This window comes from Bos javanicus, chromosome 3, assembly GCF_032452875.1.
Source record: "Bos javanicus breed banteng chromosome 3, ARS-OSU_banteng_1.0, whole genome shotgun sequence".
NCBI lineage: Eukaryota > Metazoa > Chordata > Mammalia > Artiodactyla > Bovidae > Bos > Bos javanicus.
The window spans coordinates 84,950,556-84,962,460 of NC_083870.1; positions in this window are offsets into that span (position 1 = coordinate 84,950,556).

An 11,905-nucleotide genomic window follows, 5' to 3' on the forward strand; every position below is an offset into this window, starting at 1 on the left:
CCAGGTATGTCTGAAATACTTCAGGCCCATCAAATAGTGCATAAGATGATGAAGTAAACACACTCATGTGCCCACAATCAGCATAAGAATAAAATTTTATCACTATTATGGAAGGCTACTGTTATCTCCTCTTCAATTGCATTTCCCCTGTTCTCACCATGCCCCCTCCCTCTCTTCCCCTTATGGATTTGTGGTGAGTACTTTCAGCCTGCCATCATTTTCTAAAGGCTATGGGATATAATTTGGCTTGTATGAACTTTAGATTTCAGTTATTCAGCAAGGAGAATTTCCAACTGTTTTGCATTTTCTACCTTGGATTATCAGCAATTTTTTTTTAGTTGATCTGACCCTTGGAAGATAAGTTAAACTTAACTGAGGTGTAAGTAGGTGGTTTCAACTAGAGTACATCATCCCACAGAGACCATGGTTAAGCTCCCCATTGATTTGGCTCAGTTATCGTGAATAACAATATGAGTGGGAGGAAACAGGATGATGTAAAAATTAAAAACTGGGTTATTAATCCTGGAGGAAGGTTAATGAAGAAATAATTTGGGGAGTGCAATTGCCATCTGGTTCTTTTCGGGACTCTCATTCTCCTTCACACTTCTGACACCTGATTGGTCATCATGTGTGTGGGCTAAGTCGCTTCAGTCGTGTCTGACTCTTTGTGACCCTGTGGACTGCAGCCCTCCAGGCTCCTCTGTCCATGGGGATTCTCTAGGCAAGGATACTGCAGGGGGTTGCCATGTCCTCCTCCAGGGGATCTTCCCTACCCAGGGATTGAACCTGTGTCTCTCACATCTCCTGCATTGCCGGGTGGGCTCTTTACCACTAGCACCACCTGGGAAGCCCTGATTGGTCATCAAGTGTTCTCAATTCCTCTTCTTAAACATCTGTCAACTCTGCGCCTCCCTCTTCACCACCTACTCACGGCCTGTATTCAGGCACTTATCACCCTGGACTGTTCTTTTGTAATAAGTTCTTAACTCACTTCATGCTGCCTCTGTCCCCTCTAATTCTATCCCTTTTACTGAATCCAGAGAGATCTTTCTGAAACACAAATCAGAGTAGTTTGCCTCATTTTTCTTAAGACCTTTCATCGGCTTCTCACGGCCTTCAGAGTAACATCTGGTATTCATACTCCGGGGTCCCTGCCCACCTCTGTGCGTCATCCCTCTGTCTTTACCTCCCCACTCTTGCTTCAATCACGTTGTGTTCCATCTAGTTTTTTCCTTTCATGTAGATGTGCCTGTGGGGGCTTCCTGGGTAGTTCAGTGGCAAAGAATCTGCCTGCAATGCAAGAGCCACAGGAGACATAGGTTTGATCCTTGGGTCGGGAAGATCCCCTGGAGGAGGGCATGGCAATCCACGCCAGCATGCTTGCCTGGAGAATCCCCATGGACAGAGGAGCCTGGAGGGCTAAGTCCATAGGGTCGAAAAGAGTCAGACACAACTGAAGTGACTTAGCCTGCGTGCCTGCAGATGTGCCTGTGACCTCGGTGAACTACTTACTACTGGTCCTCAAGGGTTAGGTCTAGAGTCACTCCTTCTGGATAACTTTCCTTTGTTAACCCTTTCTGAGTTCTCAGAACACCCTCGAACTCTTCCATCTTTGCACTTAATACATTATTATACAGGTTTTTATTTGTCTGTTTCCCTCTCTGGCCTGCAGGCAGAGGTAGGATTATTGTTTATTTCTCATCTTGCTTAGTTTGATCCATATTTGTGAAATGGATGAATGTGTGCATGCATGAAACTAGAGGAGGAAAACTGAGAGTCATTCTTCCACTTGAATGTAAGGTGGTGGGTTTTTGACTGTTTTGTTCTTTGCTGTAGCTTCTGCACCAAGCACCTTGGCATTTAATCGACGTTCAATAAACAGCTGATGAGAAAATGAACTAAGATTTCTTCTGTGCGACTCCGCAGGGTAGACAAGATTTCTTCTGCTTGACAGTGGGTAGAAATTCCAGGGATATTATCTGGGGGAATCTGTTCTAGTCCTGCAATTTGCCAGCAGGAGGCTCAGTTTTGTGCAGGCCATGAGCCAACGTAAATCAGGTCTAGCAGCATGATTGGCACTCCCTTCCCCCTGGATGGTTTTCCAAACACAATCTGTGGACCACCTGGGAAGCACCTGCACTAGAGTCAGCCAAGGTAGATGTTAATATCTGGGTCCTCAGGAGACTAGACAAGTCAGAATTATTGGGGTGGCTCCAGCAATCTGCTTTCCATTTGTTTCCTGTGGACACTGGGAAAGCCGAACAATGGTATGGGCTACACTGGAAGCATAATAAATACCCCAATCACTTCAGGAGATCTAGAAGAGGTTGAGCAGCCTATTTTGGATACCACTAGGCATGCATCTGTGGAGAAGGCAATGGCGACCCACTCCAGTACTCTTGCCTGGAAAATCCCAAGGATGGAGGAGCCTGGTAGGCTGCAGTCCATGGGGTCGCTAGGAGTCAGACACGACTGAGTGACTTCCCTTTCACTTTTCACTTTCATGCATTGGAGAAGGAAATGGCAACCCACTCCAGTGTTCTTGCCTGGAGAATCCCAAGGATGGGGGGAGGCTTGTGGGCTTCCGTCTATGGGGTCGCACAGAGTCGGACACGACTGAAGCGACTTAGCAGCAGCAGGCATGCATCTGACTCTCCAACTCACCCCCGAAGTAGTACATGAACAGCACAGTGTAGGCACTCAGCAAAATTTGCTGAAAAGAATGAAAATGGGGCTTTTTCTTCAAGCCCCCCTCAAAAGAAAATGGGGCTTGAAATTGAGGAATCACAGTTGTAACAAGGGTTCAAAGACTTGTTCATACAAAATTAGGTAAACACACATAAGGGAAGCTAAGTGTTTGTCATTTATCTATATACTTAGGAAAGGCTGGATAATTTATAGGAACCAACTGTTAGATCTGGTTATTTTTTGGACTTGAAATTCCCTTTATATTTGCAAATAACACCACAGATTATAAGTCATTAAATTTCTCCTCTAGCATTTTTTTAAATAAAGTAACATTTTTCGAGCATTACAAAATCCCAATAAAGATGAATCCCTTAGAGGTCACTTGAAATTGATCTGGATAAATGAAAACAGGGCTTGAAATTGAGGAGTCACAGTTGTAACGACCTTAATTGATTTGCAAAACACTCACCAGGAAGGAGGATGAGAAGATATATAAACACGGTGCACATAACATAAACACTTTATTTCATTTGGCAGGAGATATCTTTTAGGGAGGGTAATGGAGGGGCTTGTTTCCCTTTCTGTTAGGCATGTTTCCTTTTTAGTATTTACAAACCATTGGCATCTTCAGGGACACCTTGACACTTTCCTGCCTAGGATCCTCCTTTCTAATCATCAGAGATACCAGCAGCAGAAAGAATCCAGAAATCCCTGTGAGGCTGGGAATACCTTTTCAAAATCAACTATGAAATTTCCTGACTCTTACATTTGGAATTTTCAGCTGGTGACCTTGGATTTCTCCAAGGTTGTGCTTTTTGATCCAGTGAGTCTGGAGTCATTTTTACCCTTCTCGCTTTAACACATTTCAATATTTCTATTGATTTGGATATTGGAAAGAGATGATTAAAATGCTTTCACCTTGCTAACGATCATTTGATTTTCAAGGATATAATCTTATAATGCTGAAGATTACCTCCCTGTTCCTCATCTCTTTCACTTCATGGAGGGGGAGGGGATGCACTCTAGAGTGGGTTTAATGGTGACCTCCTCCCCCACAAAATATATATCTACTCAGAATCTGTACAGGTGATCTTACTTGGAAAAAAGTGTTCTGCAGTTGTACCTGAGGTTCTCAAGATTAGATAATCCTGGATTATCTGAGTACGACTAATTCCCATGGTATGTATCTCTAGAGGAGAAAGAGAAGACAGGCATGGGTGGATGATGTGACGATGGAAGCAGAGACTGGAGTGATGTATTCACTAGCCAAAGAGAATCAAGTGTTGTTGGCAGCCACTGGAAGCCAGGAGAGCTCCAGACCTGCTGATATCTTGATTTCAGACTTCTGGCCTCCAAAGCTGTGAAAGAATACATTTCTGGTGTTTTAAGACACCCAGTTTATGATAATTTGTTAGGGTTGCCCTAGGAAATGAATGCAGTCTGTTTTGGACCCAATCTTTCCAGTTTTTTGCTACCCTTGTCTGCTATAGACTAACATTTACTTGTGCTTCATTGACTATGCCAAAGCCTTTGACTATGTGGATCACAAAAAACTGTGTAAAGTTCTTAAAGAGATGGGAATACCAGACCACCTGACCTGCCTCCTGAGAAATCTGTATGCAAGTCAAGAAGCAACAGTTAGAACTGGACATGGAACAACACTGGTTCTAAATTGGGAAAGGAGTACATCAAGGCTGTATATTGTCATCCTGTTTATTTAACTTACATGCAGAGTACATCATGAGAAACACTGGGCTGGATGAAGCATAAGCTGGAATCGAGATTGCCGGGAGAAATAGCAATAACCTCAGATATGCAGATGACACTGGCCTTATGGCAGAAAGTGAAGAAGAACTAGAGCCTCTTGAGGAAAGTGAAAGAGGAGAGTGAAAAAGTTAGCTTAAAGCTCAACATTCAGAAAACTAAGATCATGGGATCCGGTCCCATCACTTCATGGCAAATAGATGGGGAAACAATGGAAACAGTAAGATACTTTATTTTCTTGGGCTTCAAAATCACTGCAGATGGTGACTGCAGCCATGAAATGAAAAGACACTTGCTCCTTGGAAGAAAATCTGTGACCAACCTGGACAGCATATTAAAAAGCAGAGACATTACTTTGCCACAAAGGTCTGTTTAGTCAAAGCTCTTGTTTTTCTAGTAGTCATGTATGAATGTGAGAGTTGGACTATAAAGAAAGCTGAAAGCTGAAGAATTGATGCTTTTGAACTGTGGTGCCAGAGAAGACTCTTGAGAGTTCCTTGGACTGGCAAGGAGATCCAGCCAGTCAATCCTAAAGGAAATCAGTCCTGAATATTCATTGGAAGGACTGATGCTGAAGCTAAAACTCCAATACTTTGGCCACCTGATGGAAGAGCTGATTCATTGGAAAAGACCCTGAGGCTGGGAAAGATTGAAGGTGGGAGGAGAGGGGGACGACAAAGGATGAGATGGTTGGATGGCATCACTGACTCAATGGACATGAGTTTGAGTAAGTTCCGGGAGTTGGTGATGGACAGGGAAGCCTGGTGTGCTGCAGTCCATGGTTTCACGAAGAGTCGGACATGACTGAGTGACTGAACTGAACTGAACTGAGTCTGCCACAAGGCTAGACTTATCCTGACGTTGGAGGTCTCCTGCTTTGATGAGGGATCTTACTCCACAGTCTGTACTGGGCAACCAGACTTTGAGAACAACCATGGTCATCTTCCCAGGTGGTGCTAATGGTAAAGAACCTGCCTGCCAATGTAGGAGATAAGAGATGTGGGTTCGATCCCTGGGTTGGGAAGATCCCCTGGAGGAGGGAATGGCAAACCCACTTCAGTATTCTTGCCTTAAGAATCCCATGGACAAAAGAGCCTGGTGCACTACCGTTCATAGGGTTCCAAAGAGCCAGACATGACTGAAAGGACTTAGCCTGCACGTGTTGTTCTAAGAGATTTACATGCATGCATTATTTTACTTAAAAAAATTTTTTTTTGTGCCAGACAACTTTATATGAGGGATCCTAGTTCACCTACAAGGGATCAAACCTGAGCTCCCTGCCTTGGAAGCATGGAATCTTAACCACTGGACCACCAGGGATGTCCCCGTGTATTACCTTATTCAGTCTTCACAGTCAGTCTCTAAAGTTGGTTCCATCATTTTCTTCCATTTTCTAAGTGAGGAAATGGAGGCTCAGAGGATGTACCTGGTACACACTTGGGTGACTATAATGTTCAGAGCAGGGCTGCACTCTGAACTTGGGTCAGCCTCACTCCAAAGTCTTTTCTTCAAATCCTGCTGAATTTCAGCGAAAATAGGGAGCAGAACTTTGACACTGATGAGAGCATGCGTGGAGATCTGGGTGACTTCTCAGGGCCTATAAATCTCTGCAGACTAACTCACCAAAGACTCCCAGGATGTGACAATCTGATTTAATCCCCCAAACTACATTATGAAAAAAATCCTTATTAGCAGCTACAAGTTACTTCAAGTCATGGGATATTGAGGTTGCTCATGAATAGAAAAGACCACTAACATTAAATTTTAGAATCTATTTAGTTTGTGAATCACTTTATATTGAAAAATGTATCTTTAGACTAAAAAACATTGATGAATAGCCCTCTGATCTCTTTGTAGGAAGGCTATTTTAAGCTTAAAATTAATAGGAGGAATCATGAAGGAAAATTTAGATAGGTTTAACTACATAAAATTGACCAATACTTGTATGTCAAAAAATCTGAAGCAAAAGTAAAGGGCAGGCATTGCACCAAGCTCATGTTCCCCTCTTTCCCTACCGCCAACTCTGCCCCATGAGTGAGCAAGTTAACCTGTTACTTGTTCTTGCTTCCCCATGCTGTAGCAGGGGCCCAGTAAAGCTTGTCTGAAAAAATTAAAGTATTTAGATGATGCAACAAATATGAAGAAAAACCTAATAGCCTTAATGTATAAAGACATCATATATATTGGGAAGACAATAATATTACCCAATGTAAAATAGATAGCCAATAGAAATTTTCTGTATGACTCAGGGAGCTTAAACTGGGGCTCTGTAACAACCTAGAGGGGTGGGAAAGGGTGGGAGGTGGAAGAGAGGTTCAAGAGGGAGGGGACATATGCACACCTATGGATAATTCATGTTGATATATGACAGAAATTAAACCAGTATATGCAAAGCCATCATCCATCTATTAAAATTAAACAAATATAATTAAAAAATATTACCCAATAGATAAATAAACAAGGGAATAGTGAGGTAAATTATGATATGTCCATATAATAAGACATTAAATCATCATCTAAATGATGTTTAGGAGAGGTATTCAGCAGCAGGAAGATTCTCATTATGAAATGCTAAATCCACAAAGCAAGCTGTAAAACATATTCACTATAACATCATAATGAAAAGTAACATCTATTCCTGACTCCTTATGTGCCTAGCTCTGCACTGAATGCTTTCTATGTCTTATCTCCTTGAGTCCCTCAGACAACATAATGAGGGCTGTCGCACTACAATTTCCATTTTGTATTTGAGGCACATCAGGGTCAGAAAGGTTGAGTAACTTTCTCAGTGTCATCCAACAAATTCGTAATGTAACTCTGATTCAAATCCAGGTCTGTCCTCAAATCTGGGTAACTCTTTCCTTTCTAATGGTTTACTACACTCTAAGTCACTGGATGTGGGGATCCTGTTTTTTTATCTTTGTAATTTTCGTAGTGCTTTGCAAAAAATTCCTACTTGTTGAATGGTGGGAGATAGCTACTTATTGATTAAGAGAATAGGTCTGATAGTTTGACTGATCTGGGTAGCGCTGGACAAGGGAACCACTCCCAGGGTCAGTTTCTACCCCACAGTAAATCGTGGTGCTATGCTAAGTCACTTCAGTCGTGTCCGACTCTGTGCGACCCCATAGACGGCATCCCACCAGGCTCCCCCGTCCCTGGGATTCTCCAGGCAAGAATACTGGAGTGGGTTGCCATTAATTGTGGTGAGGAGTAAGTAAATTTGCCTGCTTGGAGGCTTAGCTTGGTGTGTCGTGCATAGAGTGTACAGAATAGCAGGTGATACTGAATCCAATGGTATCATACCTCTTTGTGTAATAAGGCAACATATTTATAATTTTAACAGTTGGTAAAAACATTTCCTTTAGGGAATAAACTGTTTTTGTTTGTGGTTCATAACCTTGTGGTTCACTAAGGGTATTTGAAATCTGAGGGTAGGAGTGATGTTAGCTCAACTTTCTATATCCTTCCACAACCCCCTCAAAAAGAGGAATGGTTCAAACCGTTGCATCTCAGGATTAAGATTTTCTTTCTCCTGAGAGAGAAGAGAGGAGTACAAAGGGGTGAGGCTGAGTTGGTGAGCAGGCAATGAATGAGCTACAGGAAGGCTGAGAGATGTGCCACTGAAATGCTCTGCTGGCGAGATGGTCCTGGCTTTTACGTTTAATGGTTTGCATGATGTTGCGTTGCTGTAATACGGCTCCATTCTCTTCTCTCTGCACTCCCGGCAATTTCTTCCAAAAATCTACTGAACTCATATATGCTTTGCAAGAACTTTTAAATAAGTAGAAATGACCTCTTTCCTGACCAGGTTGGACAGCGGCCCAGGAAGCAATGGCATTTACTCAAAGGAGCCAGGAGACCTGGGTGACAGTGAGAACAACACAAGCCTCTCTGAAATGTCTCAGAAACTTTCAGACCTCGGCAGAGTAAGGAGTGGATTATATGGACACGAGGGACCCCTGTGGATACTTTGTTACCCGACTGTCCTTTGCACATACGTGATAAATGTCTCGTGGCAATTGAGAACAATAAAGAGAATCTCTATGTGGCTTAGACTGGAATCACAGAGGAATTCACAGAAGGAAAGGCCCAAGCGTTAGGGGAAAGTGGAGAAGGCTTGGTTCAGAAGGTGTCGCTTCTGATGCCTTGGAGAGCTGACCCAACAGTGGGTTTGGCTATTGTCACTGGGTTGAGAGAAGCACCCATGAGGACAGTATTGATCCAACGAGGCAGCGACCAACCAGCCAGCTCTGCACCTCATTAGAATCAGTACTTGTTACTTTGGGGACCTCTGGAGGATACCTAGATGTTATTGGAGGGTGGTCAGAAAGAGATCATGTGGCTGTTACAGAGGAAAGAGGATTCGTGAGTTCATTTTGGAGGGGAGCAGGTGACTCCAGATCCAGGAGCAGGTGGTCTGGACCTGACCAAAGAGGAGGGAATTGCTGAGAGCCTGTGTGTTCAGAGAGGATGGGATTCAGCCACAGAGCGGTCAACTTGCCCGTTGCCTAGGAAAGGGCACCTTGGATGCCTCTCAGTTGGAAGATATTATCTCCAGATGGAATCCTCTGCCTGCTGGCAAAGTCAGCAGCATTATTTGGTAATATTTTGATGTGCTATTTATGTGGAAAGGAGGTTTATTGACATGTCTTTCACATCATGCACAAAACAACTCTAACTTTTTCTTTTGAAAGGGACAATAGTGATGAAGATGATAAATCTTGGAAAGGACTTAGGGGCAAAGAACGAGCCAGGCATGGGTTTGTGCCCAACACCATGTGTCCTGGCAGGAGCATCCAGGCCAAAGCTTGATTTGCATTCAGGCTGCATCCCTGATTGGGGAAGCTGGAGTTGCTTGTCGTCCTGATGAGTCTGGTGAGAGCTCCAGACGAGGGGTGACAATGAACGGGAAAACGCTGTAGAGGGCAGGGATGGGAGGGGAAGGCTTGGGGGAATTGCCCAGGGCTTTCGTGTCAGGCATTTCCCTGTTCATCATCTCCATTTGGGCAACAACAACTTAAGCAAAGCAAGCAAAGAGGTTCACGTAATTTTAGTGACCCCTGAAAAACCTCGCGCATCTCTGCTGGGAAATGTGTGCTTTTCTTCCATACAGCATTTGTTTTAAGTATTTAGCTGCCCCACACAGTTGCAAGTTCATTTAGCCATTTTCTCTCTTGCTCTCTCCTTTTCTCTCTCTCTCCCTCATGAAATCACTTTAGTCAGCACAAATTTGGAGGCAGAACCAAACCCAGTAATAGCATATCTCAGACTGCTATCAATTTTCCGCCAGAAGAACATTTCGGGACACAAAGTCCTTTGTCTATTTCCAGAAGCTCGATTCAATGACATTACATGAATGACTACAACCCTATAGCATGTTCTGCACCGTTTCAAATTGTAACCTAAAAAAAGGGAAGAACTTGGATTGCAGCCAGAGTGTAATGATTTCAGTTCTTAAGAAAATCCAGCAACCATTATAGCACATTCAATATTTTCTTGCTGTGGAAATTTAAGAATTGACTCTAATCAAATAGCAACCCCACCACCCCCATCCTCCATTTTCTTATGGTTCCTGTTACTAATAGGCCTCCCACGTCTGTTTTGGCTTAAAAAAATAAATAAGTTTACAAAATGTTTTTAAAAATTGGGCTGAATCAGACAATTGTATATTTTAGAAAATGAAGGCAAAATGTAAAACAGGCTAATCACGATTCCAAATTCAATCTTCAGGGCCCTAATTGATCCCATCCCAAAGGTAACATTCTATCTTAATTGACATGCCGAGATGGTTATAATTATGTAAAATAAAACTGGGTCTGGTGGAAACTCCATGGTTTCTTGTTGAACAGGAGATGGCCAGCTTTTATAATAGTTGATTGCAAAAGGATGCAACCACTTTGCTCATATTTCCTATTTTGGTTTGGCCCTTGTACATGCACCATGAGGTCCCCTACTCTTTGAACAAAGTATGGACATCAAGGGGAATTTTGTGTCCTTACATGTTCCTTGGAGCTGAAGGAGGCCTGATACAAAGGGTCGATATTTTCAATGTCCATTCCGGAAGTCAGTCAAAAAGGGGGAAGGGGCATGGATAAAATGGAACATTTTCCCATTTGTTGGCAGAGGAATTTTTCTGCGAGATGGTGACCACACGCACGAGCTCGTGCTCAGCCTGGATAGGAAACAGATGGCAGCGAGCAGGCGCAGAGCAAATGGAGATTACAGGATGCAGGGCCCACGGGTTGGACCCACAGCCCTTCCGGGATGCGGGGGAGCCTGAATGACGATTCCCATAAGGAGCCTTCATCCCTTCTCGGACCCCTGCAGACTTTCTGCCTCTCTGAGGAGGGCACCCCGAATGGGAAGCCAGGACTCCCTGTGGGTCAGACTGGATGTTGAGAAGCAGGAAGGTAGGAGGCCTGTTCATGCAATCAGGAGAGGCAGAGGCTGCCTTTGATGGGATGGAACACCTGTGCCTCTTGGCATCTTGCCTCCCTGGATGGGTGAACCAAGTGAGTCCCGTGTGTGGTGATTAGTATTAATCACCCTCTTGCCCAGTAATGCCAGCCGTGGGGGTGCCTTTGTGTCACATGGCTGTGCTCTCTCTACTTCCCGACAGTGTTCGTCTGTCAATGTCCCCACCAGTCCTGATTTCTTTCAGAGCCTCAAGTGTCTCCAGGCCGGTTGCAGTGTAGTTTCTAACTGGCCTCTCTGCCTCCGATCCTGCCTTCTCTAATTCACAAACCTGCCTATGTGACTACCGTGTCTGAACCCTGGCACGGCTCCCTTGAGAACCTCAGAATGCAATGCAATTGCTGTTACTTACTTACTTGCCTAATTGTTTGTTCCATGCTTCTCTGGCTGTCAGTTTTCTCTTGGATCCATGGCATCTAGCACAGTGCCAGGCCCCGAGTGTGGAGCCTTGGTATGTTTTTGTTGACTGAGGCTGACTCCCCCACTCACGGGGTGTTACGCTCAAGTGTGCTCTTATATACTTCCCTTAGCCAAGTATCAGTGCTTTAGTCCAGCAGTCCCCAGCCTTTTTGGCACCAGGGACGGATTTCATGGAAAACAATTTTTCCACAGATTGGGAGTGAGGGGGAAGGTTTCAGGAAGATTCAAACTCAGCACGTTTACTGTGCACTTTATTTCTAACCTAATGCTGCTGCTGACCAGACAGGAAGTACCGGTCTGCAGCCTGGAGGTTGGGACCCCTGCTTTAATCAATATTTATCACCTACTCTAGACCCATTGGAGAAGGCAATGGCACCCCACTCCAGTATTTTTGCCTGGAAAATCCTATGGACGGAGGAGCCTGGTAGGCTGCAGTCCATGGGGTCACTAAGAGTCGGACACAACTGAGTGACTTCATTTTGACTTTTCACTTTCATGCATTGGAGAAGGAAATGGCAACCCACTCCAGTGTTCTTGCCTGGAGAATCCCAGGGAC